Consider the following 25145-nt stretch of genomic DNA (forward strand, 5'->3'; position numbering starts at 1 on the left):
GCGCAACAAATACTAGTACCTTCTTTCGCAGGACTAGGCCGACCTGGCTCAGCTAGTATTTTGTGATTTTTTTTCCAAGTAGGTGAACTTTAAATAATTTTTTGTGTTGCTGGCTCGGCTAGGTGTAACGACCATCCATTACAGTTATTTTTTTCACTTACATAGTATGAGACCAACTAAATGAGAACTGAAGTTAATACAGGCTGTTTGCTATTTAATTTCGGTGACAGATTTCATATGGAAATCTCTGTTATATTGTATGTGTACAACATAGTGTTAGGATTAGATAAGGACTGTGTTATTCTCTTATTTTAAAATCATGCTCTTATACTAGCTAAGGCAGAAAGTATTGCTAGTTGGAATATTTTATTACAAGAATCAGGGAAATAATCCTATGGCATGCTAGTGAACTGCATGTTACGCATGTAGGCCCGAATCCAACGAAAATACATCAACCACAATTTCTATTGTAAACTTCGACTACCTTGCATAAACATAGCGTTATGTACAATCCCTCGAGATTGACTACTCGGTTTTCTGCCTTTCCAATTTGAAGTACTAATAGGGGTCATTATTTCTTACTCATGTCACTGCACACTAGTATCAAAAACATGGAAAAACACAGAGGAGGATTGATATTGCACTGTACTCACAACAGACAGCGAAACTGAAGGCAGAGACCACCCGGCAGTTATACTGCAACGGTCGTGAAGTTTTCAGACACCTGGCTCGGAGAGTAGCCCTCATCTTTCTCTGCCCGTCTGCCCGTCACTCCCTCCCTCCACCCCTTCCCCTCAACCCGACCGCCATAAACTCCAAAATAACCACATCTGTGAAGAAAGTTACAGCCACAGCTTTTTGGGGTCGCGGAGGGCATGGTGTTGATTAATTTCTTCACCTTCCTCAGTTACGGAGAGATCTTTAATGTTGCCATTATTGTTGCAGACGCAGCTGAAAATCGTAGTAGAACGTAAAGAATATCAGCTTTTAGTTGCATGAGAATAAAATTTTAGTAAGGCAGATAAGTGGAATTCTCTTGTATTGATTAATGACGATCATTATATCTCTAAGACCTTGAAGTTCTTTGCAGATAATGAAATTGAAAAGCTAAAAAGAAGCCTCTTTCCTTCTATGCCAATGACCTGAAAGCATAAACAACATCCCAATTCTTCCAGAGCATGCCGAATCCAAGACTAATAAATTTTGTTAATAGAATGAATTTATTTTATTTCCGTCTATGATCATAAAACTTTTTGTCCTCACACTACAGGTTTCGGTAGCAATGATAATCTTCGCATCTGCTGCGAAACACGGGAGATGAAATACAAATAGAGGAGAGATTACATCTTGAAACAAAATGTGTCCTAATACAACAAGACCATAGTGGCATCGTCATAGACAATACACAAAATCAGCTTAACATTGTCGCGCTTAATTAAAATTGCTGAATGGTTCAGCTACGGAAAAACAGATTCCAGAAAATGCTGTTTTACTCTCATTTGAAATTAAGAGCCTCTACAGCAATATACCTGTAGACGAGACCTTAGGAATTGTTTTGGAAATATCTTTGTTTTGAAGAGGCAGAAGACGCATAGCTAGCAGAACTAAATGAACTAACAAAGCTTAGTTTGCAATAGAATCCAGCCTTCCGAGTATCTTGACGGAATGTTTTGTAAATCACTTAGAGAACAAATTTTTCAAAGTCCATAATCAACTCTGCAAAAAAATTCTTCTTCCTTGTTTGGAAATAATAGCCAACCAGTTGCAACATATAGTTTTATTAAACCTTAACCACGGTTGCGACAGTTTTAAAATTGTCTCACTCAGAAGTTACTGCCGGCCGCTGGTGGCCGAGCGGTTCTGGCGCTACAGTCTGGAACCGCGCGACCGCTACGGTCGCAGGTTCGAATCCTGCCTCGGGCATGGATGTATGTGTTGTCCTTAGGTTTAAGTAGTTTTAAGTTCTGGGGGACTTACGACCTCAGCAGTTGAGTCCCATAGTGCTCAGAGCCATTTTGAACCAGAAGTTACTGTACATAATAAGAAATATGATATTGTGTATGAACAGAGATGGTATCATTACAATAAGCAAAATTTCTGGAATTTTTCCAAACAATTTTAGTAAAAATGAAATGATCGCCCATTTAATCACCATTTAAAATATGACAAAGTTAGTAGCTCTCTACTGTACGACTGTCTCAACTTGTTAAACTACCGCACATCCATAGAGCCAACAACGTGTAATGTGACACTTTAAAGATTTGTGTATATCTATCACATTTAAACATAAAACATTTCACCAGTTCCTACAAAGCATAATTATGCAGCGTACTGAGCCATTGAGATGTGCCGAGTGGCTGAACAGTAGAGGCACCAGCCCTTTGTCAACTCTGCTGGGTGGCGCTCCTGCGCGTCCTGTATGAGCGTAGCTACAATGAGCAGCGTATATGACTTGATAAGTACATATTCATTACTACAATTAGCATGTTAACTAAAAAGTTGAAAATAGGAATTTCTCGGTATATATACGCTGCTTAGTGAAGCTTCGTTTATTCATTATTTTACCGGTTATTTTACAACACCCCGCCCCCATTTCTAGTCTACTCGTTCATATACCATATAGCATATGTTCGAACATTATGAATTACCTCAAAGAGTCTATTAACACACAGTAAACACTGATTTATAAAACATCGTTCTTGTGAAACAAGTAGCTCTTTTACACACACGAAGTGTTGAGTGCTATCTACAAGGAATTTTAAATTGTTCCGTATTTCTAGATTTCCGGAAGCCTTTGGAAACTAAACCTAACAAGAACCTTGTCAAATTGCGTGCTTATGGAATATTGTCTCAGATATGTGAGTGGATTCGTGATTTCCTGATAGAGAGGGCACAGTTCGTACTAACGGACGGAAAGTCATCCAGCAAAACAAGTGACATCTGTCGTTCCCCAAGGTCGTGTTATAGGCCCTCTGCTGTTCCTTATCTACACTACAGGCCATTAAAATTGCTAAAACACGAAGGTGACGTGCTACAGACGCGAAATTTAACCGACAGGAAGAAGATGCTGTAATATGCAAATGATTAGCTTTTCAGAGCATTCACACAAGGTTGGCGCCGGTGGCGACATCTACAACGTGCTGACATGAGGAAAGTTTCCAACCGATTTCTCATACACAAACAGCTGTTGACCGGCGTTGCCTGGTGAAACGTTGTTGTGATGTCTCGTGTGAGGAGGAGAAATGTGTACCATCACATTTCAGACTTTTATAAAGGTCGAATTGTAACCTATCGCGATTGCGGTTTATCGTATCGCGACATTGCTGCTCGCGTTGGTCGAGATCCAATGACTGATAGCAGACTATGTAATCTATGGGTTCAGGAGGGTAATATGGAACGCCGTGCTGGATCCCAACGGCCTCATATCACAAGCAGTCGAGATGACAGGCATCTTATCCGCATGGCTGTAACGGATCGTGCAGCCCCATCTCCATCCATGAGTCTGCACGAACAGTTCGACGACGTTTGCAGCAGCATGGACTATCAGCTCGGAGACCATGGCTGCGGTTACCATTAACGTTGCATCACATACGGGAGCGCCTGCAATGGTGTATTCAACGACGAACCTGGGTGCACGAAAGGCAAAACGTCATTTTTTCGGATGAATCCGGGTTCTGGTTACAGCATCAAGATGGTCGCATCCGTGTCTGGCGACATCGCGGTGAACGCACATTGGAAGGGTGTATTTGTCATCGCCATACTGGCGTATCACCCGGCGTGATGGTATGGGGTGCCATTGGTTACACGTCTGTCAGCTCTTGTTCGCTTTGACGGCACTTTGGACAGTGGACGTTACATTTCAGATGTGTTACGACCCGTGGCTCTACCTTTCATTCGATCCCTGTGAAACCCTACATTTCAGCAGAATAATGCACGACCGCATGTTGCAGGTCCTGTACGGGCCTTTCCGGATACAGAAAATGTTCGACTGCTGCCCTGGTCAGCACATTCTCCAGGTCTCTCACCAATTGAAAACGTCTGGTCAATGGTGGTCGAGCAACTGGCTCGTCATAATACGCCAGTCACTACTCTTGATGAACTGTGGTATCGTGTTGAAGCTGTATGGGCAGCTGTAACTGTACACGCCATCCAAGCTCTGTTAGACTCATTGCCCAGGCGTATCAAGGCCGTTATTATGGCCAGAGGCGGTTGTTCTGGGTACTGATTTCTCAGGATCTATGCACCCAAATTGCGTGAAAATGTAATCACATGTCAGTTCTAGTATAATATATTTGTCCAATGAATACCCGTTTATCATCTTCATTTCTTCTTGGTGTAGCAATTTTAATGGCCAGTAGTGTATACAAACAATTTAGGAGACAATACGAATAGCCGTCTTAGCTTGTTTACTGATGATTCTATCGTTTATCATCAACTGGAGTCATCAGAAGATAAAAGAAACGGCAAAACGATTTAGGAAAGACGTCTGTACGGTTCGAAAATTGGCTATTGACCCTAAATAATAGAAAGTGTGAGGCCGTACACAGGAATGCTAACAGGAATCCGTTGAACTTCTGTTACACGATAAATCTGAAAGCCGTAAATTCAACCAAGTATCTAGGAATTACAATTACGAAAAACTTAAATTGTGAACAACACACAGAAAATGTTGTGGGGAACACAAGCCGAAGACTGCCTTTTATTTGCAAAACAGAAGGTGCACCAGAATTGCTAAAGAAGCTGCCTACACCATGCTTTTCCGACCTCTTTTGGTGAGGGATCCTTACTAGGTAGGATTAACGGAGTACATCAAGAAAGCTGAAAAGGGCAGTACGTTTTTTACTATAGAGAAATAGGGGAGAGAGTGTCACTGACATGATAAAGGATTTGAGGAGCACATCATAAAAGCAAAGGCGTTATTCGTTGCGGTGGAATCTTCTCACGAAATTTAAATCGACGTTTTGTAGACGTCGACCAACATGGGGAGAAACGATCATCATAACAAAATACGGAAAATCAGAGCTCACACGGAAAGACGTAGGTGTTCATTATATTCCGCGCGCTGTTCGAGACTGGAATAATGGAGAATTATTGCGAAAGTGTTTCGATGAAGCCTCTGCCAGACACATGTGATTTGCAGAGTATCCACGTAGATGCAGATGTATGGCAAAGCCACTTCTCCTGCTCATCTCCTCCAGTATGCCGATGACATCGCATTCCTCGCCCATAAACTACCCTCCAGAAATCCCAACGATCCCTTCGGCTCCGTCTCAACCAGTTCACCACTGGTTCGACCAGTGGCTCCTCAAAATCAATCCTATTAAAACCCAGGCATTAATTGTAAGCCAGACCACCCACGGCTTTCGACCGCGCGACTTTCACCTTACCATTTAAGACCGTCCTATCCAGTTAACTAACATACTAAAGTATCTCTGAGTAACACTCGATCGCCGACTAACATGGAAGCTACGTCTACGAACCATTAACCATTCATTCAACAGAAAGCCCACAATAGCCTAACCTTTTATATTTTAACTTATGCAACTGACGATCTGTCTTTTTATTGTAAAAAACGTTTATTTTTGTCAACCTCCACATTACGTTTTGCGAAACTTTACTGTCATGTGGATGAAGAGCGGAAAATTATATCCGCTGACAACCCACCCCCATGCCCATACAAAGAAACAAGAAATATGACTGGCACAGGTGCTAAAAAGAGTCAACGACTCTCACATCGGATATGGATAACGTGTGATTCTACAGAAGTATGCTCCACTAAAATTATTGGTTGACGTTTCCTGTAATTTTGCTTCTTTTACTAATACCATCGCTGATAATATTTGTTGATACGTACAATGCCTTCTGAAGAAGACAGTTTTAAAACTGACGAAACAATGTCCACGGTTTAATAACCTGAATTTTGCAACTGGTTGGCTGTTATGTCCAAGTGATTGAAGCTCTTGCAATCGAAGTAGCTGAAGTGCAGCCATATATAAAGTATTATTTTTTCATATCGTAGGTACTGTACGGCGATGACATGTTCATTATTTCTCAGGGCAGCCTTTTCAGTAGTTGCAGGGGCAACAGTCTGGATGATTAACTGATCTGGCCTTGTAACACTAACCAAAACGGCCTTGATGTGCTGGTACTGCGAACGGCTGAAAGCAAGGGGAAACTACAGCCGTAATTTTTCCCGAGGGTATGCAGTTTTACTGAATGATTAAATGATGGTGTCCTCTTGGGTAAATATTCCGGGTAAAATAGTCCCCCATTCGGATCTCCGGGCGGGGACTACTCAGGAGGACGTCGTTATCAGGAGAAAGAAAACTGGCGTCCTACGGATCGGAGCGTGGAATGTCAGATCCATTAATCGGGCAGGTAGGTTAGAAAATTTAAAAAGGGAAATGGATAGGTTAAAGTTAGATCTAGTGGGAATTAGTGAAGTTCGGTGGCAGGAGGAACAAGACTTTTGGTCAGGGTAATACAGGAATATAACTACAAAATCAAATAGGGTAAGTGCAGGAGTAGGTTTAATAATGAATAAAAAAATAGGAGTACGGGTAAGCTACTACAAGCAGCATAGTGAACGCATTATTGTGGCCAAGATAGACACGAGGCCCACGCCTACTACAGTAGTACAAGTTTATATGCCAACTAGCGCTGTAGATGATGAAGAAATTGATGAAATGTGTGATGAGATAAAAGAAATTACTCAGGTAGTGAAGGGAGACGAAAATTTAATAGTCATGGGTGACTGGAAATCGAGAGTAGGAAAAGGGAGAGAAGGAAACATAGTAGGTGAATATGGATTGGCGGTAAGAAATGAAAGAGGCAATCGTCTGGTAGAAGTTTTTACAGAGCATAACGTAATCATATCTAACACTTGGTTCAAGAATCATAAAAGAAGGTTGTATACATGGAAGAAACCTGGGGATACTAGAAAGTATCAGATAGATTTTATAATGGTAAGACAGAGATTTAGGAACCGGATTTTAAATTTTAAGACATTTCCAGGGGCAGATGTCGACTCCGACCACAATCTATTGGTTATGAACTGTAGATTAAAACTGAAGAAACTGCAAAAAGGTGGGAATTTGAGGAGATGCGACCTGGATAAACTGACTAAACCAGAGGTTCTACAGAGTTTCAGGGAGAGCATTAGGGAACGATTGACAAGAATGGGGGAAAGGAATACAGTGGAAGAAGAATGGGCAGCTCTGAGGGATGAAATAGTGAAGGCAGCAAAGGATCAAGTAGGTAAAAAGTCAAGGGCTAGTAGAAATCCTCGGGTAACAGAAGAAATATTGACTGTAATTGATGAAAGGAGAAAATATAGAAATGCAGTAAATGAAGCAGGCAAAAAGGAATACAAACGTCTCAAAAATGATATCGACAGGAAGTGCAAAACTGCTAAGCAGGGATAGCTAGAGGACAAATGTAAGGATGTAGAAGCTTATCTCATGAGGGGTAAGGTAGATAATGCCTACAGCAATATTAAAGAGAACTTTGGAGAAAAGAGAGCCACTTGTATGAATATAAAGAGCTCAGATGGAAATCCAGTTCTTAACAAAGGGAAGGCAGAAAAGGTGTATATAGAGGGTCTACACAAGGGCAATGTACTTCAGGACAATATTATGGAAATGGAAGAGAATGTAGATGAAGATGAAATGGGAGATATGATACTGCGTGAAGAGTTTGACAGAGCACTGAAAGACCTGAGTCGAAACAAGGCCCCCGGAGTAGACAACATCCCATTAGAACTACTGACAGCCTTGGGAGAGCCAGTCCTGACAAAACTCTACCATCTGGTGAGCAAGATGTATGAGACAGGCGAAATGCCCTCAGACTTCAAGAAGAATATAATAGTTCCAACCCAAAGAAAGCAGGTGTTGACAGATGTGAAAATTACCAAACTATCAGTTTAATAAGTCACAGCTGCAAAATACTAAAGCGAATTCTTTACAGACGAATGGAAAAACTGGTAGAAGCCGACCTCGGCGAACATCAGTTTGGATTCCGCAGAAATGTTGGAACACGTGAGGCAATACTGACCCTACGACTTACCTTCGAAGAAAGATTGGGGAAAGGCAAACCTACGTTTCTAGCATTTGTAGATTTAGAGAAAGCTTTTGACAATGTTGACTGGAATACTCTTTTTCAAATTCTGAAGGTGGCAGGGGTAAAATACAGGAAGCGAATGACTATTTACAATTTGTACAGAAACCAGATGGCAGTTATAAGAGACGAGGGACATGAAAGGGAAGCAGTGGTTGGAAATGGAGTGAGACAGGGTTGTAGCCTCTCCCCGATGTTATTCAATCTGTACATTGAGCAAACAGTAAAGGAAAAATTCGGAGTAGGTATTAAAGTCCATGGAGAAGAAATTAAAACTTTGAGGTTCGCCGATGACATTGTAATTCTGTCAGAGTCAGCAAAGGACCTGGAACAACAGCTGAACAGAATGAACAGTGTCTTGAAGTAAGATATAAGATGGACATCAACAAAAGCAAAACGAGAATAATGGAATGTAGTCGAATTAAATAGGGTGATGCTGAGCGTATTAGATTAGGAAATGAGACTCTTAAAGTAGTGAAGGAGTTTTGCTATTTGGGGAGCAAAATTGCTGATGATGGTCGAAGTAGAGAGGATGTAAAATGTAGACTGGCAATGGCAAGGAAAGCGTTTCTGAAGAAGAGAAATTTGTTAACATCGAGTATAGATTGAAGTTTCAGGAAGTCGTTACTGAAAGTATTTGTATGGAGTGTAGCCATGTATGGAAGTGAAACATGGACGATAAGTAGTTTGGACAAGAAGAGAATAGAAACTTTCGAAATGTGGTGCTACAGAAGAATGCTGAAGATTATATGGGTAGATCACATAACTAATGAGGAGGTATTGAATAGAATTGGGGAGAAGAGGAGTTTGTAGCACAACTTGACAAGAAGAAGGGACCGGTTGGTAGGACATATTCTGAAGCATCAAGGGATCACAAATTTAGCATTGGAGGGCAGCGTGGAGGGTAAAAATCGTAGAGGGAGACCAAGAGATGAATACACTAAGCAGATTCAGAAGGATGTAGGTTGCAGTAGGTACTGGGAGATGAAGAAGCTTGCACAGGATAGAGTAGCATGGAGAGCTGCATCAAACCAGTCTCAGGACTGAAGACCACAACAACATGATGAAAATGGCCGGCCGGAGTGGCCGTACGTTTCTAGGCGCTACATTCTGGAGCCGAGCGACTGCTACGGTCGCAGGTTCGAAACCTGCCTCGGGCATGGATGTGTGTGATGTCCTTAGGTTAGTTAGGTTTAATTAGTTCTAAGTTCTAGGCGACTGATGACCTCAGAAGTTAAGTCGCATAGTGCTCAGAGCCATTTGAACCAACATGATGAAAATCATGGTTTCCTCAATTTTTTTGATTTGCACATCATCAGAACGTGTGCAAAAGTAAATATTGATGTTTTCCGTAAACTCATTGCAACAGACTTAATCCCTTCGTCAGGCTCTTGTCACCTGACCGTACATAAACGAACTTATTTTACTTAAACCGTGGTTTACGGCTGGTAGTGAAATAGACACAATAGCACAAACGGGGGTTGCAAATTCAGAAATTATGCATAATAATTTTCAAAAAGGTAGAGGAGCAAATAGCCAGAACTGTAAATGCAGTCACCCATATTTCTCTTTCTTATCTTGGGTCATGCTCCGAAACAATTGCTGGAGCTTTCAAAAAATCTAATGTGCTAATAGCACCAATAAATAAACTATTTTTGCGCCATAGCCTAAATACAGATATGGAAAAATACAGTAACACAGGTGTTTATAAACTGGGGTGCAGGTCTTGTTATAGTTTCCATATTGGCCAAACGGGAAGAGAATTTACGATAAGATTTAGGAAACACACTCTAGTTGCAACAACGCCTTTGGCTTTCATCCGAGAGAATGAAATCACTGCTTACAATCAATCGAAAATAGTCGAAGTATTTTACATTCGAAACGAAGTGGTAGAACAAGAGATTCTCGAAGAGATTGAAATGTACACTAACAGCCGTTCAGTCCCAAATCTAATAATTAATGAACAGACCACCAGCAACAGGCAATGGTTATTTATCATTTTTGACAAATTGTTGCTGAAAAAATAATGGGTAAAAGTACGAATATAAATCTACATCTCCATACTTCATGCAGTCAGATTGTATTCTGTACATCTTACGGTTTATTTAGCAACTTTTACCTCTTGAACATACAATTTTTAAATGCAACAATGCCTGCTGACATTAGCAAACTAAAATTAGGGTAAATTAAAATGTAAGTGGCGTTTATTGTAGGATTGTAGTGAGAGTCGTTTGCGAGATATCATACTTCGTAAATTTCCCACGCCGACACTTGTACGGATTCGGACACTACAGAACAAGTTCATACAGTAGTTATACCAGTAACGAGACAATCGGCCGTCAGAGGTGGTGTTCAAAATGATCATAGGCAGCGGCAATACACGCTACCACTCTGGCGTGGAATGACTGCTGCACACCTCCTAGCATTTGCGTGGAGATTTCCGATCAGGCTGCAGTAGTACTTCTTTGTATATTATCGGTTGTAGTTGATATATCCCTGCCGACAGCATCTTTTAGCTTCTGCATAGAAAAATCCGGATAACGGACGGCCAAGGTACAGTTCCTCTGCGTCCAGTCCAAATATTTTGCACCAATTCGTAAAGGTACGCTGCAGTACTCAATCTACTATGGGCTGGACATCTAGACAGCCATTATGTTGATACCGCTGGTTCCTCCTGTTTACAGAGGAACGTCTCCTAGCATCCATTGAAGATGGTCTGTTGGGAGGCTCCGACACTCGTGAGCTTTCAGTGTTCCGTCCATGAGAAACGGGCTATCACATCCCACAAGTTAACACTCCATGGACCCTTACGTTCCACCTGACGAAGCCAGTGGGTATAGTCAACAGAACAGTATTTGTTCGACTGTTTACCTGCCCACAATTGGTAAATGTGGCTTCATCACTAAACTAGATACACTGTGTGTTCAAAAGTATCCAGACACCTGGCTGAAAATGAGTTACAAGTTCGCGGCGCCCTCCATCGGTAATGCTGGAATTCAATATGGTGTTGGCGCACTCAGCCTTGATGACAGCTTCCAGTCTCGCAGGTGCGGGATGATTTCTCGGGGAATGGCAGCCCATCCTTCACGGGGTGCTGCACTGAGGAGAGGTATCGATGTCTGTCGGTGAGGCTTGGCACGAACTCTGCGATCCAAAACATCCCATGGGTATTTTATAAGATTCAGACCAGGATTCTGTGCAGGCCAGTCCATTACAGCGTTGTTATTGTCGTGTAACTACTCCGCCACAGGCCGTGCATTATAAACAGGTACTCGATCGTGTTGAAAGGTGCAGTCGCCATCCCTGAATTGCTCTTCAACAGCGGGAAGCAAGAAAGTGCTTAAAACATCAATGTAGGCCTGTGTTGTTATAGTGCCACGCAAAACAACAAGTAGTGGAAGCTATGTTACTATTGGCACTACACACGCTGGCAGATGTTCACCGGGTATTCGCCAATCCCACAACCTGCCATCAATTAGCCACATTGTGTAGCGTGATTCGTCACTCCACACAACGTTTTCCCTCTGTTGATTCGTCGAATGTTTACGCTCCTTACACCAAGCGAGGCGTCGTTTGGCAATTACCGGCGTGATGCGTGGCTTATGAGCGGCCGCTCGGCAATGAAATCGAAGTTTTCTCGCTTCCTCGCTAAGTGTCATAGTACTTTCAATGGATCCTTATGCAGTTTGGATGTCTGGATAGATATCTGTCTATTACACATTACGACAGTCTTCAACTGTCGGCGGTCTCTGTCAGTCAACAGACGAGGTCGGACTGTACGCTTTTGTGCTGTACTTGTTCGTTCACGTTTCCACTTCACTATCACATTGGAAACAGTGGACCGAAGGATGTTTAGGAGTGTGGAAATCTCGCGTACAGACGGATGGCAAGTGACAATCAACTCACCACGTTCGAAGTCCTTTAGTTTCGAGGAGCGCCCCAGTCTGTTCTCTCACGATATCTAATGACTATTGAGGTCACTGGTATAGAGTACCTGGCAGTAGTTGGCAGCACAATGCACCTAATATGAAAAACTTATGTTTTCGAGGTTGTCCACATACTTTTGATCACATAGTGTACACGAAACATCTGGAGTATCCTTTCTTAATGCCCATGTACAGCCCTTAACACGATTCTCAATTTTTCCATGCAGCCCTTTATGGAAGAGATGTGATAGAGATTGAGCCTATGCCGACGGAGAATGCGTAGGACATTTGCTGACTCATGCTACTTTCCCATGCGGTTACGGGGGAGCTAATTTCCGAAACTGCTGCAAAAGTAGCAAGAACATTAATATACCCCTTTGCTGTTGTCAATTGCTTCCTTTTGTTATGATGTTAGGTGTTACACTACCACTTTCATGCAACTGGTTGAAGAGGTTGATAAATAACTGCCGAGATGGTTTGGGTCTATTGGGTATCCTACCGCATACACCTTTCAAGAACGAACTGCGTTCTTCCTACACTCTCCATACACCATGAGCGTCGCGGCTTTTTCTGCATTGGTAAATCCCGTTCTTCACTCATGACCTACTGGTTGGACAGTCACACACTAACTAGCAAGTCGCAATGCACTCCTGCAGCACAAAAGCATCCTGTAAGCAAACGTGCCTACAAACTGAGCTGGTTGAATGGCACAAACAAGTGTCGGTGTGGGAACTTCTCAAACTAGTGAACTTTATGTTTCCTTCGACGTTGTACTGTATATTAATTCCGTACTACGTAGTATGAATTTTTTTAGATGTCTTTAGCTCAATCATGTTTTAGCATTGCTCCTCTTAAGAGGAATTTGCAAGACTTGCAAAAAGAAAAAAAGTTATCTGAAGAGGGGCAGGGCCCGGAACATCCGACCAACCAGCTATTCTAAAGCCATTTTCATCATTGTAGCAAAGATAGCGACGTGGAGAAATTGACTGGGATTGTTTTGATAGATGTCATATTGATACTCGACAAAGACCTGCCAAAAACGGCTTCGATCTGTGGTGACTATCCTGTGTTTCTGATGGGCTGTGCCGGAACGAGCTCCATAAGCATCAGAACTTGCACAAGCGATTTTCTTCGCTGTGGGCGTTAGAGTACCTGGCCAGTCGCCACTTCAGAGTCTATGCCGCTGTTCAGGAGACTATTGCTACGTAGTTCCTGGACCTGGGCGCCGTTTACTTTTATGTTGGTTTTAAAAAAGTAGTTTAACGATGGAATAAATCTTTTATTCCTTTCTGAATAACTTCTTCTAGCAGAGAACTTATTGCTTCACTTGTTGAATCCACGTGGACTATGCTGGTCCTTTGCAGGGCTGCGTGTATCGCTCCTACTGGTGAGAATCTTATCCAGTTTTCCATATGTAGCCAGCATAGCTTCTGCCACTAATCAAAAAAGCTCGCCACTGAAAATGCCTGTTATGGCACTATTTGAGACAACGATCTCCAGTTCACATCAACCCAGTTAGCGCATACCGTGTGAGGAACGGTACCCAACACCTCATAACCAAACCATCACATCCTGGTTGTACAGAATTATCGTCATTGTTGTGTTTTTTAGGACCAGTGATCATAATGAAATACAGGAAGGAAAAGTGCACTTATGGTGTCCGCAGTTCTTCAGTTGTGTGTTGCTGTTGGTAACGGTTCGGACATGAGTAGCCAATCACATTGCTGGTTCGTAGTTCCCTGCGCTTCATAAATGAAGATAGTAGGTATTTTGTGGGATTTGGTCCCAAGTTAACCACATTCTTGGAACCTACGATGAATTCGGAAGTAAGGTACACAGTAAGTGATTGAATCAACGAAGGTAGACCTCGGGCTAGTCTACAACCTGTTACCATACTAATTTTAACATCCGTTTATTTATCACACTCCAGATTAACGTACACTTTGCGCTACGCTATAATCAGTCTGCTACCACAATTATTTTTTTTTTTTTTTAGTGTTCACAAATCACACACTATTGGCTACGACGAACGATACTCAACTGTCAACATCAGCACGCAACAGAACAGCCGCGGACGCCATAACTGCACTTCATTGTGTAATGTTAGTGTAGTGATTGCCGTTGAGCTCCCCAGAGTAGAAATGAGTTTGACAGTTATAAAAAGTCGCGTACCTGCACAGAACGTCTTGAAATTTCACTCTCCTCCTGTTAGTTCTAGTATTTTGTAATTCCCAACTGACTCCCTCACATCCGTTTTAAAATCCTCCTACAGCTGCAGATTTATTCTACTTTCTTGTGCTCAGAATTTGCTAGTCCACATACCGTCAGAATTTGCTGGAGTCCACGTCCCGCCTTATCTTGTACTGTGCTCCATATGTCCGCTTTCAGAAACTGCTTCATCCCTCTGTTTCAGATACTCGTGGCGTTACTCTACCTCGCTTGTTTCAATATACCTCTGAAGTTCACTTTTAATCGGAAATTAGTAACACTCTGGCCTGCAGTAACAAACTTTAAACGGCATCAACTTGTCATACACTCAAAGTGTTAATACTTCTCTGTGCCGCGCGGGATTAGCCGAGCGGTCTCGGGTGCTGCAGTCATGGACTGTGTGGCTGGTCCCGGAGGAGATTCGAGTCCTCCCTCGGGCATGGGTGTGTGTGTGTGTGTGTGTGTGTGTGTGTGTGTGTGTTTGTCCTTAGGGTAATTTAGGTTAAGTAGTGTGTAAGCCTAGGGACTGATGACCGTAGCAGTTAAGTCCCATAAGATTTCACACACATTTGAACATTTTTTTAATACTTCTCTGTAAGTTATCAAAACTGAATCTGTACCTCAGATTATACTATTGTGCGAAACGCGAGGACAGATCTAACTTTCTTTCTATGTATCACAGCCAAGTAACACAGCTCGATGAAACTTGGACAATACATACAACGAACTGCTACAATATGGTACAGAAATAAATACACAATGAGACGAACAGAAATGACGCTTTTATTCAAAGGCAACAATCACACTGAAGAAACCACTGTTGATGGTGGACCTCTGGACATCACAAAACGGCGGGCCCTGGCCCTTATTATGTTGGTTGATCACCACGGCAGTGCATTCTTTGCAACACGTTGCCACGCTGGCCATGAGGTAAGGTGTCCTTGTGATTGGGCTTTTCATGCAGCCCACAGCGCGGTCGACAACCTCTGGATAGCTGTTGGTGGATATGGACATTATGCAATACTTCTCCCCAGCAGATCCCAAAAGTGATCGATGGGATTTAAGTCGTAGACACGGACAGGACAGTCCATTCACCTAATGTCCTCTCATTCGAGAAGCTCCTTCACGTGCGTTGTTCGATGCGGTCGAGCATCGTCGCCCATAAAAGTGAAGTCCGAGCACAATGCTCTCCTAAAAAGACATGTGGAAGGGGTACAGTGTCACATCAGTGTCGACCGGTGAATGTACTGTGTTTAAAGATTCAGAAGCCGTTACTTCGTGCAACATTGTCTTCCCTACATGACAATACCGGTACCACCAGAGCAATCATGTCCCTAACGCTGGACGTACCGTCAAATGGCGAGAGAAGGGAACATGTAATGCACCCAGGAACGTTGTCCAACATGATAGTTTGGGTGGTACAAGTGCTATAGTGTGCGGAGGCATGATGTTGCATGGGCGTATTGACTTCCAAACGATTGAATACGATACACTAAGCGGTCAACGTCATTGATAAATTGTACCCATGTGCTTCATTTCAGGGGCACATTCCGGCCTGACTTCATTCTTAAGGTGACAATGCGCACGACATCTCTGAACTGCGTACGTGAGGGAGCTCTGGGAACGAGAGGATATTCAGCGAAGGGACTGGAGGGCCCGATCTCCAGACTTGAGTCTTGAGTCCCATCGAGTACGAGTGCGATGCAGTGGGGAGATGTATTGCGGCACGTCCACATACACCGACAACTATCCAGTAGTTGTCAGCAGGAGGAATATGATGCCCAACCACAAAAACTCCTTAGCAACGCTATAGCCAGCATAGGAGCACACCCTATGGACGACTATGGCCCACCGTTTGTAATCTCCAGTAGACCACCGTGGGCCATGGTGACTTCAGTATAATTATTGTCTGTGAATAAAAGAGTTAATTCTGTTCATGTTATTGTTAATTTCTTTCGGTTACCTTCTGTACCACAACATAGCTTTGTATAAAAAGTAAATGGCTTATCTGGAACAAGGGACCCATACGGAACTTTAGCAAGTAATCCTGTAGTCTCTGCTATACTCAAAGTCTTCCAAGCCAAGATACTAGCATCGGGGAAAGCTTAAAGGCCACCATAGTCTGCATGATTGCCCCGAACAGCCAAGGTGAGCCATGTACTGCCTCCAAAAACAGCTTGTCTATCACAGGTGAACTCTATTCGTAATCCAAGAAAAACATTAGGGCCACTCATAAGCTGTTGCTTATTGAACTGTCCAGTCAAATCAATGTGAATTGCTCTAAGTGTCTTATGCACTGGAGCACTGCGCCGCCAGCGACGATACGCTCGTCGCAGAGGCATTTCTGAGGCACGTTAACACAAAGTGAACGTAGCAAGCCAACACCCAATGAGACTCGGAGCTAAGCTTTTGCACTACACGAAATTTCGCAGAGCGAATGACGCTCCGTGCTGCGGCGTAGTGCTTTCAAAGACAACATAGCTGCTATTTCTAAGTATGATCCAAGTTTCATCGAGCTGTGTCACTTGGCAGTGGCACGCCATGTGAAAGCTACTTTCATCCTTAAGTTTTGCAAATCGGTGTAGTTGACATTTGCAGCTAGCCACATACGAGTTGTTATTTGCAGTTTATTGTTCCAAAGTTTTAGACATCCGATTCATTTTATAGAAATCACACAAGTTATAATGAAATAACATTCTTCAGAATACCGACAAGAGATTAAGGCTGTGCACACTCACCACATTTCTACGCATTTTATTGACAAAATTTTTTCTCTTGTGTATAAATCTCACACTGCATTACACCTGTCCCACAGTGAGGTATTTGGTTGTGCAGTAAAACCAACAAAGTAGTTCAATGCAGGCATATCACTCTTTCTGTAAAAAAAAATTATCTTTAATTTTGTATCTCACTGAGTGTTAAACTGATGTCATAAATACTACACAATCAACAAAATTTTAAAATAATTTTAATCGTTTTTCTTCTATTGTGTGTGAGTAACCTATTTTATGAAAAATGAAAATTTATCGAAGAGGTTAATATTTTTTAGGGTACCTACATTTTTTTAACATTATCCCCTGGGAGCATGCTTACCTGTTGCTTAGTTCCCAAAATAATCGTCCTGACAATGATCCTCACGGTCGTTATTCTGGGAGAATTCTGGTAAGAGGATTATACGGCCATGTAACCATAGTTAACGAACGAGAATACAGAAGGCCGACACATCGCCCTACACAAAGCAAATCGCGTTCCTCGGAAGCTGATCGATACAATCTGTTCAGCCTGCTGATTCTGTGCTCCGGAATGGAAGGCAAACAATGTTCAGCGTAAAGGCATGTGAAATACTGTTCACGCATGCATAAGTACACATACATACATGTACACCTGTATGTATGTCTTTGCTTATGTCAGTAATTGCTTTGGTGCCGAATAATTTATTACAAGGTCGATAACGAAGTGTACCTTGACGGCAACGCAACAAGAGAATGATAAAGATGTTGGTTAAAGTGAACGTCAACTTAGAAGTAATATATTTGTTTTAAGAACACCTTGTAGATCTCAGAGAAGTTTTATTGAGCCTTAAAAATAAGACTTTATATGGGTTTCCAGCATGCTGGGTTAGTAACGGGACAGTAACTTAATCACAACACATATGTTGTTATAAGTTCTTTTTCCAAAACAGTAGCACTTTTGCTTTTAAATCTCCCTCGATTTCAAAATAAACTTATAAGAGAATACGTGTGGAAGTTGACTTTTACTGCACCGTATCAAACGTTTTCTCCTTGAAAATTGCAATAAAGAACATTCCTCGCATCCTGCATCCCACCCCCTCCCCCCCAAAGAAATCCTTTCCCCTCCTCTTCCCTAGCCCCTTCTTGGCATTTTTTCCCTGGAGTGGTTCCACTCCACGGAATGGCCGTTTCTCTTAGACTTTAATCCTTTATATATTTTACACATCTGACATCCCTACTTTACTGTTTCATAAAATAGCTAGATCACATTTTCATGTGCTATCATGGGCTATAGTATCTGGTACACCGGAAGAGACAGCCTAGCGTTTCTATTACTGTTTTACTTATGAAGTATCATTAAAAAGATTTTTATAGGTTTGCTTCTGGTTAAGTGTTTTATTAGTATGATGTAATTTGAAAGGCGATGCTTTTTCAGTGTCATACTACGGTTCTTTCCACACTACCTATGATTCACAACAAACGACGTTACGTATCGCCATAGCATATGGCTTGTTTGTATGTGCTGTGTATGGCACTGCTGTCGTTTACAATTCATTGCCTTCAAATATCCTGCTGTTTCTGGGAAAAATTCAAAGAGCTTTTAAATGCCCTCGTAATAACGTAGGAAGTGGACTATCAGGTGTATCTTTGTCCTGCCAATGTTAATTGAAGAACTTGACTTTGATATAAGCGTGTGTACAGTCTCAACATAGTTTGCATGCTATTACGGAATGGGCCTACAACATTTTATCTGTTTGGTACGTATATACTGGCACGATATGTTGTGTATTCTGCTATATGCGCTCAGTTTTTGTATCAGTTTATTAGATAAATTGTAAATTTAACTTCCCGTCTCACGGTATGATTTGAAAATGGGTCCAGGTAACTCGAAACTAGTCATCAGTTAAATAAAAATCTGAATCTTACAACTCTTGCCGTTTCCTGCGCCAGAGTAAGATTATAGTTGAAACATTGCCAGTGAATTCATTATGTAATAAATTTTTATAAAATATGAAAAAGTCAGGCACCAATGAGAGATGGGTTAGCGATACGTACGTTGCTCAGACCAGATAAGACAGAGGGCGAAATTAACTTACGAATTGTAATAGTACTGACGTTGGCGGTATGCGAGTTGCAGGAGTTTGAAACTTGTCACTGTAATATCTGGTCTCCAGCAAGATTACAGGAGGTAATTTTTTTCATTTCTGAGTGTGACAACAGGGCTCAGTCACGGTGACAAAAGGAATCAATGGCCTCAAAGACAATGCTTACAACCATGTGTGGTAAATGTTCCATTTGAATCACTGGTAGAGCTAAACAAACTGCTCCTGATAACGCTACAAATATATGTGTGCACTGATAAAATACGAACAGTTTGAGACTTTATTTAGCTTTGGATTTCTTCCAATTACTGCCAGAAAATTTGACAATGATAGCTTCAAATGCATTTATAGAAAAGATTTTAAAGGCTAATCGAAGAATAGGATTTAATGAACTCTAAAAATGTGTTTCTTCCATACTCATTTTGACTTTTTTCAGGCAGACCTTGGTGAAGTGATAGACATGAGAACGTTTACGCCAACTGATGAACCCTTGAAAGCGTTAAGGCAACTGAATTCTATATATTCTTTGAATAAAAGAGTAAGAGGCGGCGTCACATTGAGGAAGACAGGTGCAAGTCTATCTAAAGGTCGGCGTTTTAGTCGTTTAGTCTTTCGTAATGACGTGATCTAGTAACGAAAATTATTTTATTCATATTGACACTGATCGTGCAACTGAACAACTGTGAAACATGGTGTACGGATGGACTGTAAGAGGCAGTCCATAAGTGAGTGCGTCCTCTCTTGAAAACTTACGTAAACAGGAGCATAAATTTGACAGTAACTGAAAGTGACTACCACAATATCACCAAAACGTAACTAATACAGTTTCACTTTCATTTCCGAATTCAGCAGAGGAAAAAAGTATTTGTACCATGTTAATTGCAACTGTTTCAAGTTGTTCAGAGACAACTACGTTACATGCAGCTAGAGGAAATAAAGATGAAACTGAATCAGTTATGAAACCACTAACGAGTGAAGACTCCCACAGTTATGCGGAAATATTAAGTAGAATTATGAAGATCAGGGCACTACATAGTAGTTTTGATCTGAATCAACAGTCCAATGTGTTTTAAAGAGCAGTCACTTTCATGACAGACACACTAGTGACAACTTTCAAAAAAAAGAGGGAAAGAGATGATGTAAGCAGTTATCGACCCATTTCTTTACTACCAGTGTTTTTGAAAGTTTTGGGAGAAGCTTCTTACTACAAAGTAGTGCCGCATCCCGGTACACGAAGTTTACTGTCACACTCGCAGTTTGGTTTCAGGAAATGTTTACGTACAGAAAACGCAATTTATTGTTTTATGTACGAGGCAGCAGAACGGCTAAACTACAACTTAAAGACGGCAGATATTTTCTTTGATTTGGCAAAAGCATTACATCGTGCAGAACCATGTCACATTTTTGCATAAAGCTGTGTGATTAGGGGAATGGCTTAACAATGCTTAACCACACATGTGGAAAGTAGCAAGCAGAAGGTTGTCTTCCATCGTCAAAAAACAGAAGAGGTTTAAATCCCACTGAGGTCGTGTAAAGCAGTTCCATAGTATCTGTTCTGGGTACGTAGATTTTTACGTATATGTATGATCTACGAACACCCCCCCATGGACCTAGCAGTTGGTGGGGAGGATTGCGTGCCTCAACGAGACAGATAGCTGTACCATAGGTGCAACCACAACTGAGGGGTATCTGTTGAGAGGCCAGACAAACGTGAGGTTCCTGAAGAGGGGCAGCAGCCTTTTCAGTATTTGAGGGGATGATTGACTGATCTGGCCTTGTAACATTAACCAAAACGGCCTTGCTGTTCTGGTACCGCGAACGGCTGAAAGCAAGGGGAAACTACAGCTGTAATTTTTCCCGAGGGTATGCAGCTTTACTGTATGATTAAATGATGATGGCGTCCTCTTGGGTAAAATATTCCGGAGGTAAAATAGTCCCCCATTCGGATCTCCGGGCGGGGACTACTCAAGAGGACGTCGTTATCAGGAGAAAGAAAACTGGCATTCTACGGATCGGAGCGTGGAATGTCAGATCCCTTAATCGGGCAGGTAGGTTAGAAAATTTAAAAGGGAAATGGATAGGTTGAAGTTAGATATAGTGGGAATTAGTGAAGTTCGGTGGCAGGAGGAACAAGACTTTTGGTCAGGTGAATACAGGATTATAACTACAAAATCAAATAGGGGTAATGCAGGAGTAGGTTCAATAATGGATAAAAAAATAGGAGTACGGGTAAGCTACTACAAACAGCATAGTGAACGCATTATTGTGGCCAAGATAGACACAACGCCCACGCCGACCACAGTAGTACAAATTTATATACCAACTAGCTCTGGAGATGAAGAAATTGATTAAATGTATGATGAGATAAAAGAAATTTTTCAGGTAGTGAAGGGAGACGAAAATTTAATAATGGGTGACTGGAATTCGAGAGTAGGAAAAGGGAGAGAAGCAAACATAGTAGGTGAATATGGATTGGGGCTAAGAAATTAAAGAGGAAGCCGCCTGGTAGAATTTTTGCAGAGCATAACTTAATCATAGCTAACACTTGGTTCAAGAATCATGAAAGAAGGTTGTATGCATGGAAGAACCCTGGAGATACTAGAAGGTAAGACATTTCCAGGGGCAGATGTGGACTCTGACCACAATCTATTGGTTATGAACTGTAGATTAAAACTGAGGAAACTGCAAAAAGGTGGGAATTTAAGGAGATGGGACCTGGATAAACTGAAAGAACCAGAGGTTGTACAGAGTTGCTAGGAGAGCATAAGGGAACAATTGTCAGGAATGGGGGAAAGAAATACAGTAGAAGAAGAATGGGTAGCTTTGAGGGATGAAATAGTGACGGTAGCAGAGGATCAAATAGGTAAAAAGACGAGGGCTAGTAGAAACCCTTGGGTAACAGAAGAAATATTGAATTTAACTGATGAAAGGAGAAAATATAAAAATGCAGTAAATGAAGCAGGCAAAAAGGAATACAAACGTCTCAAAAATGGTATCGACAGGAAGTGCAAAATGGCTAAGCAGGCATGGCTAGAGGACAAATGTAAGGATGTAGAGGCTTATCTCACCAGGGGTAAGGTAGATACTGCCAACTGAAATATTAAAGAGAACTTTGGAGAAAAGAGAGCCACTTGTATCAATATCAAGAGCTCAGATGGAAACCCAGTTCTGAACAAAGGGAAGGCAAAAGAGGTGTATATAGTGGGTCTATACAAGGGCAATGTACTTCAGGACAATATTATGGAAATGGAAGAGGATTTAGATGAAGATGAAATGGGAGATACGATACTGCGTGAAGAGTTTGACAGAGCACTGAAAGACCTGAGTCGAAACAAGGCCCCCGGAGTAGACAACATTCCATTAGAACTACTGACAGCCTTGGGGGAGCCAGTCCTGACAAAACTCTACCATCTGGTGAGCAAGATGTATGAGACAGGCGAAATGCCCTCAGACTTCAAGAAGAATATAATAAGTTGGTTGGTTGTTTTGGGGAAGGAGACCAGACAGTGAGGTCATCGGTCTCATAGGATTAGAGAAGGACGGGGAAGGAAGTCGGCCGTGCCCTTTGAAAGGAACCATCCCGGCATTTTCCTGGAGCGATTTAGGGAAATCACGGAAAACCTAAATCAGGATGGTCGGACGCGGGATTGAACCGTCGTCCTCCCGAGTGCGAGTCCAGAGAAGAATATAATAATTCCAATCCCAAAGAAAGCAGGTGTTGACAGATGTGAAAATTACCGAACTATCAGTTTAATAAGTCACAGCTGCAAAATACTAACGCGAATTCTTTACAGACGAATGGAAAACTGGTAGAAGCCGACCTCGGCGAACATCAGTTTGGATTCCGCAGAAATGTTGGAACACGTGAGGCAATACTGACCCTACGACGTATCTTAGAAAATAGATTAAGGAAAGGCAAACCTACATTTCTAGCATTTGTAGACTTGAGAAAGCTTTTGACAATATTGACTGGAATACTCTCTTTCAAATTCTAAAGGTGGCAGGGGTAAAATACAGGGAGCGAAAGGCTACTTACAATTTGTACAGAAACCAGATGGCAGTTGTAAGAGTCGAGGGGTATGAAAGGGAAGCAGTGGTTGGGAAGGGAGTGAGACAGGGTTGTAGCCTATCCCCGATGTTATTCAATCTGTATATTGAGCAAGCAACAAAGGAAACAAAAGAAAAGTTCGGAGTAGGTATTAAAATCCATGGAGAAGAAATAAAAACTTTTAGGTTCGCTGATGACTTCGTAATTCTGTCAGAGACAGCAAGGGACTTGGAATAGCAGTTGAACGGAATTGACAGTGTCTTGAAAGAAGGGTATAATATGAACATCGACAAAAGCAAAACGAGGATAATATAATGTAGTCGAATTAAGTCGGGTGATGCTGAGGGAATTAGATTAGGAAATGAGACACTTGAAGTAGTGAAGGAATTTTGCTATTTGGGGAGCAAAATAACTGATGATGGTCGAAGTAGAGAGGATATAAAATGTAGACTGGCAATGGCAAGGAAAGCGTTTCTGAAGAAGAGAAGTTTGTTAACATCGAGTATAGATTTAAGTGTCAGGACGTCGTTTCTGAAAGTATTTGTGTGGAGTGTAGCCATGTATGGAAGTGTAACGTGGACGATAAATCGTTTAGACAAGAAGGGAATAGAAGCTTTCGAAATGTGGTGCTACAGAAGAATGTTGAAAATTAGATGGGTAGATCACATAACTAATGAGGAGGTATTGAATAGAATTGAGGAGAAGAGGAGCTTGTGGCACAACTTGACTAGAAGAAAGGATCGGTTGGTAGGACATGTTCTGAGACATCGAGGATCCCCAATTTAGTATTGGAGGGTAGCGTGGAGGGTAAAAATCGTAGAGAGAGACCAAGAGATGAATACACTAAGCAGATTCAGAAGGATGTAGGCTGCAGTAGGTATTGGGAGATGAAGAAGCCTGCACACAGACACTCAGTGCTGCTGTTTTCGCTGGAAGATTAATTTCATCTCCGACAATGAAACGCCTGGGCTTGTTAGTTTGCTTACATCAGCTCTATTATCTAGTATGGCGTTATATTTTGGGTCAACATCTAGAATATTCTTAGGCCAGAAAACGGCGGTCAGACTCATCTCCAGTGCACGTTGGCGGACTTTGTGTAGGTGGTTCATCTGTTTCGGAATTCTAACGCTGTCATATCTACACGTGTATTCTATTAGGGGATTTGTTGTTGACAATATTGTCTCATTATGAAAAGATGCAACATTCGTTCACGAATACTACTAATATTGACTAACTGATGGCCTAAGTTATTCAGTAACTCGGAATAAAAGATATGATTGGTTCCATTTATATCCCTGAACAAGTTAGCATTACCACAGCGAACTAAAAAACAAGAATTTCAAATCTTACTTATGCAGGTCGAGACCATAAAGTTCACGGACGACTGCTTCATGTCATTTGGAGTATAAAGAATTCCGAACACGACGTATCTATAGATGCCAAACCATCTAAATACTGAGACTAACAAGTTGTGTAGTAATAAGGTAAGTGGATACGGAAAAGAATAAAAGGTAAATGAGTATGCGAAGACCAGTATATTTTCGACGTTGAAGCCCTAATAAGGAGTACCATCTCGCATCTCTATGAATACCAAAATCCATCAATACTAAAAACTTCATTGCAACCTCTCTAAACGGTATAGAGAAGTAAAAATCCCGCTAATACGCTGATTAATCGGGTCCTAATCATACTCGTCAGGTGAGGTCAATACAAATCGAATTCCCACAGGTGAATTAGGGACTGTTAGTTTGGATATAAAAGGCCAAGGGAACACAAATACTTCATTGTCGTAAGTATAAAACTAGCATAAAAGATACCAATAACCTACAAACATGATCACTATTAAATGCTGTCTGTCATAGGAGTAGACTGCTATAAAACGGATTCAAGGAGTTGCAGATAGCAAGATCTACGAGTTCCTATGAAAGATACTAAGCTTCAGGTGCAATCAGTGCGTTATAATAAGGTTGAAAAATTACATTCATGCTAAGAATCTTGGATGACAAAACATATA

The sequence above is a fragment of the Schistocerca nitens genome, chromosome 9 (genome assembly GCF_023898315.1).
Source record: "Schistocerca nitens isolate TAMUIC-IGC-003100 chromosome 9, iqSchNite1.1, whole genome shotgun sequence".
Taxonomy (NCBI): Eukaryota; Metazoa; Arthropoda; class Insecta; order Orthoptera; family Acrididae; genus Schistocerca; species Schistocerca nitens.